The sequence below is a fragment of the Arachis hypogaea genome, chromosome 20, assembly GCF_003086295.3.
Source record: "Arachis hypogaea cultivar Tifrunner chromosome 20, arahy.Tifrunner.gnm2.J5K5, whole genome shotgun sequence".
NCBI classification, from domain to species: domain Eukaryota; kingdom Viridiplantae; phylum Streptophyta; class Magnoliopsida; order Fabales; family Fabaceae; genus Arachis; species Arachis hypogaea.
The window spans coordinates 73,253,088-73,258,918 of NC_092055.1; positions in this window are offsets into that span (position 1 = coordinate 73,253,088).

Consider the following 5,831-nt stretch of genomic DNA (forward strand, 5'->3'; position numbering starts at 1 on the left):
CCACCTCTGTAGGAAGTAAACCTGCAGGAACTAACGTTGAGGAATACAAAGCCAAGATGCCTTATCCTCAAAAACTCTATAAAGAGGAGCAGGATAAACAATTTGCTCGCTTTGCAGACTATCTTCGGACTCTTGAAATAAAGATTCCGTTTGCAGAGGCACTTGAGCAAATACCTTCTTATGCCAAGTTCATGAAAGAGATCTTGAGTCATAAGAAGGATTGGAGAAAAACTGAAAGAGTTCTCCTCACTGAAGAATGTAGTGCAGTCATTCTGAAAAGCTTCCCAGAAAAGCTTAAGGATCCCGGGAGCTTCCTGATACCATGCACACTAGAGGTTAATTGCACCAAGACAGCTTTATGTGATCTTGGAGCAAGCTTCAATCTAATACATGCATCCACTATCAGAAAGCTTGGTTTAACTGAAGAAGTCAAACCAACCCGGATATGTCTCCAACTTGCTGATGGCTCCATTAAATACCCATCAGGCGTGATTGAAGATATGATTGTCAGGGTTGGGCCATTCGCCTTTCCCACTGACTTTGTGGTGCTGGAAATGGAAGAGCACAAGAGTGCTACTCTCATTCTAGGAAGACCTTTCCTAGCAACAGGACGAACTCTCATTGATGTCCAAAAGGGGGAAGTAACCCTGAGGGTCAATGAGGATGAGTTCAAGTTAAATGCTGTCAAAGCCATGAAGCATCCAGACACACCCAAAGACTGCATGAAAGTTGATCTTATTGACTCTTTGGTAGAGGAGATCAACATGGTTGAGAGTCTCGATCAGAGCTGGAAGACATCTTTAAAGATGTTCAGCCTGATTTGGAGGATTCAGAAGAATTAAAAGAACTTCTGAAACTTCCTCAGGAAGAGGAAACACCTCCTAAACCTGAGCTCAAGCCATTACCACCATCCCTGAAATATGCATTTCTGGGAGAAGGTGACACTTTTCCAGTGATCATAAGCTCTGCTTTAAACCCACTGGAAGAGGAAGTACTAATTCAAGTGCTAAGGACACACAAGACAGCTCTTGGGTGGTCCATAAATGACCTTAAGGGCATAAGCTCAGCTAGATGCATGCACAAACTTCTATTGGAGGATGATGCTAAGCCAGTGGTTCAACCACAGAGGCGGCTAAATCCAGCCATGAAGGAAGTGGTGCAGAAGGAGGTCACCAAATTACTGGAGGCTGGGATTATTTATCCTATTTCTGATAGCCCCTGGGTGAGCCCTGTTCAAGTTGTCCCCAAAAAGGGGGGTATGACAGTGGTTCATAATAAAAAGAATGAACTGGTTCCTACAAGAACAGTTACAGGGTGGCGCATGTGTATTGACTACAGAAGGCTCAATACATCCACCAGAAAGGATCATTTCCCTTTACCATTCATAGACCAGATGCTAGAGAGACTAGCAGGTCATGAATACTACTACTTTTTGGATGGTTATTCAGGTTATATCCAAATTGCAGTAGATCCTCAGGACCAAGAGAAAACAGCATTTACATGTCCTTCTGGAGTGTTTGGTTATAGAAGGATGCCTTTTGGTCTGTGTAATGCACCTGCAACCTTTCAGAGGTGCATGCTATCTATCTTCTCTGATATGGTAGAGAAATTTTTGGAAGTCTTCATGGATGACTTTTCAGTATTTGGAGACTCATTCAGCTCCTGCCTTAACCATTTAGCACTTGTTCTGAAAAGATGCCAAGAGACCAACCTAGTTTTAAACTGGGAAAAATGTCACTTTATGGTAACTGAAGGGATTGTCCTTGGGCATAAAATTTCAAGCAAGGGAATAGAGGTGGATCAAGCTAAAGTAGAAGTAATTGAAAAATTACCACCACCTGCTAATGTTAAGGCAATCAGAAGCTTTCTGGGACATGCAGGATTCTACACGAGGTTTATAAAGGATTTTCCAAAAATTGCAAAACCCCTGAGTAATCTGCTGGCTGCTGACATGCCATTTGTGTTTGACACAGAGTGCCTGCAAGCATTTGAGACTCTGAAAGCTAAGCTGGTCACAGCACCAGTTATTTCTGCACCAGACTGGACATTACCATTTGAACTAATGTGTGATGCCAGTGACCACGCCATTGGTGCAGTACTGGGGGCAGAGGCATGACAAGCTTCTGCATGTCATTTATTATGCTAGTCGTGTTTTAAATGATGCCCAAAAAAATTACACAACCACAGAAAAAGAGTTGCTTGCAGTGGTTTATGCCATTGACAAGTTTAGATCATACTTAGTAGGATCAAAAGTGATTGTGTACACTGACCATGCTGCTCTTAAATATCTACTCACCAAGCAGGATTCGAAACCCAAGCTCATAAGATGGGTGTTGCTTCTGCAAGAGTTTGATATAGAAATAAGAAACAGAAAAGGAACAGAGAACAAGTGACTGATCATCTGTCCCGGATAGAGCCAATAGAAGGGGCGTTCCCCCCTTCTTTTGAGATCTCTGAAACCTTTCCGGATGAGCATTTGTTTGCCATTCATGAAACACCATGGTTTGCAGACATTGCAAACTATAAAGCTGCAAGGTTCATACCCAAGGAGTACAGCAGGCAACAAAAGAAAAAATTAATTACTGATGCAAAGTACTACTTGTGGGATGAACCCTATCTCTTTAAGAGATGTGCAGACGGAATAATCCGTAGGTGTGTGCCTAGAGAAGAAGCACAGAAGATCTTATGGCATTGCCATGGATCACAATATGGAGGCCATTTCGGAGGTGAGCGAACAGCCACCAAGGTCCACCAATGTGGCTTCTACTGGCCTACACTCTACAGAGATTCTCGAGAGTTTGTACGTAACTGTGACAGTTGCCAGAGAGCTGGTAATTTGCCTCATAGTTATGCCATGCCTCAACAAGGAATCTTGGAAATTGAGTTGTTTGATGTATGGGGTATTGATTTCATGAGGCCTTTCCCACCATCATACTCAAACACTTATATTCTGGTGGCAGTTGACTATTTATCAAAATGGGTAGAGGCCATTGCCACACCCACCAATGATACTAAAACAGTGCTGAAGTTCCTCCAGAAATATATCTTCAGCAGGTTTGGTGTCCCTAGGGTACTAATCAGTGATGGGGGCATTCACTTCTGCAACAAACAGCTTTACTCTGCCATGGTCCGGTATGGGATTCGCCACAAGGTGGCGAATCCATATCATCCACAGACAAATGGGCAGGCTGAAGTTTCTAACAGAGAACTAAAAAGGATCCTGGAACGGACTGTAAGTACCCGTAGAAAGGATTGGGCACGGAGCTTGGATGATGCTCTGTAGGCTTACAGAACAGCATTCAAGACTCCTATAGGGACCTCTCCATACCAACTAGTATATGGTAAGGCTTGTCACCTACCCGTGGAACTGGAGCATAAGGCCTACTGGGCAACCAGATTCCTAAACTTTGATGCCAAATTAGCTGGAGAAAAAAGATTGCTCCAACTGAATGAGCTAGAGGAATTCAGATTCACTGCTTTCGAAAATGCCAAGCTTTATAAAGAGAAATAAAAAAGGTGGCATGACAGAAAGCTGTCATCTAGAATCTTTAAACCAGGACAAAAGGTTCTGCTGTTTAACTCTAGGCTCAGGCTATTCCCCAGGAAACTGAAATTCCGGTGGAGGGGACCATATATGATTACAAGTGTATCACCGTATGGTTATGTGGAGCTTCAAGATATTGATTCTGATAAGAAGTTCATTGTTAATGGACAGAGAATCAAGCACTATCTTGAAGGCAATGTTGAGCAAGAGTGCTCAAGGCTGAAGCTAGATTAAAAGCTCAGCAAGGTCCAGCTAAAGACAATAAAGAAGCGCTTGTTGGGAGGCAACCCAACCATTGGCAAAACTTTTTCTGTTGTTTTTCCCTATTCTTGATTTTATTTGTTTATATAAAGTTCACTATTAATAAGGCAAAGAGTCAATTGCATAGGTTCACAGGGTTACAGAAGGATTCAGCACTCAAAACAGAGAAAAAGAGCTCACTGGCAAGAAAACGCCAGTAAGAGGCACAACTGGGCATTAAACGCCCAAAAGAAGCATCTACTGGGCGTTTAACGCCAGTAATGATAGCCATCTGGGTGTTAAACGCCAGAAAGAAGAAACTTCTGGGCGTTTAACGCCAGATTGACAGCATCCTGGGCGTTCAGAAAAACGCCCAGTGACAAAGGAGTTCCTGGCATTCAACGCCAGAAAGAAGCAACAGCTGGGCGTTGAACGCCCAGGAGAAGCAGCATTTGGGCGTTAAACGCCCAAAGCATGCAACATTTGGGCGTTTAACGCCAGGATGGTGGGGAGGAGGTAAATTCGTTTTTATTTCACAATTTTTTATTTTAATTTTAATTTTCATGTTTCAATTCATGATTTCTTGCATAAACATGTTACAAACCCTAATTTCTAAAAACCCTAATTTCTAAAAACCCTACTTTAAAAATATCAAATGTATCTTAATCCAAACACAAATTCTTTTTCAATCCAACCCAACTCTTTTTCAAATTTTCCAAAACAAATCTATCTCTTTTCCTTCTAAAATCTTTTCAACTCATCAATATCTTTTTCAAATCTCCACATTATCTTTTTCAAAATCCAAATTTATCTTTTTCAAATATCTTTCATATCTTTTCAATTTTAAATCACATCTTTTCATATCATACTTATTTTTTATAAATCATATCTTCTATCTTATCTTTTTAAAATTTTCGAAAACCCACCCCCTCCCTTTTAAATCCACATTCGGCCTCCCTCCTCTCATCCACTATTCGACACTAGCTCTCCTTCTATCCCTCTCCTTTCTTTTCTTTTGCTTGAGGACAAGCAAACCTCTAAGTTTGGCATGTTTATCCGTGATCACTAAACTATACCCACTAAGATTATGGCTCCTAAAGGAAAACAACCCACTCCAAGAGGCAAGAAAGAGAGTATTCCAAAACCACTTTGGAATCAAGGGAAGTTCTTAACTAAAGAACATTCAGACCATTACTACAAAATAATGGGTCTAAGATCAGTGATCCCGGAAGTCAAGTTCGATCTGAAAGAAGATGAATATCCGGAGATCCAAGAGCAGATTCAAAACAGGAACTGGGAAGTCCTAGCTAATCCTGAAACAAAAGTGGGAAGAAATATGGTTCAGGAGTGCTATGCTAATCTGTGGCAAACAGACAGGCAGAGGATATCTGGAACTGCCCTCTATGACTATCGGACTATGGTCAGAGAAAAGATTGTTCACATCCACCCTGACAAAATCAGGGAGATCTTTAAGCTACCTCAGCTGAAAGATGACCCAGACTCCTTCAATAGGAGAATGATGAGAACAAACAAGGGCCTGGATAAGATTCTAGAGGATATATGCATCCCTGGAGCCAGGTGGACCACCAGCAGCAAGGGTGTCCCAAATCAACTCAAGAGAGAAGATCTCAAACCAGTCGCCAGAGGATGGCTGGACTTCATTAGGCGTTCTATATTGCCCACTAGCAACCGTTCTGAAGTCACTGTTAAAAGAACAGTGATGATCCATTGCATTATGTTGGGAAAAGAAGTGGAAGTTCATCAACTGATTTCATCTGAATTTTACATACTTGCAAACAAGAACTCCAAGGATGCCAGGCTGGCTTATCCAAGCCTAATCTCTATGCTCTGCAAGGATGCTGGAGTAAGGATGGGAATAACGGAGTACATCTCAGTGGAGCAACCAATCACTAAAACTACAATGGAAGAACAACAAGTGCAGGATGACCCCATCAAGAGGAGGGCGCAAGAATTTCTCCCGGAAGTCCCTCAATTTGAATATTGGGAACAGCTTGAAGCATCTGTTACCAAGTTGCAAGAATCTATT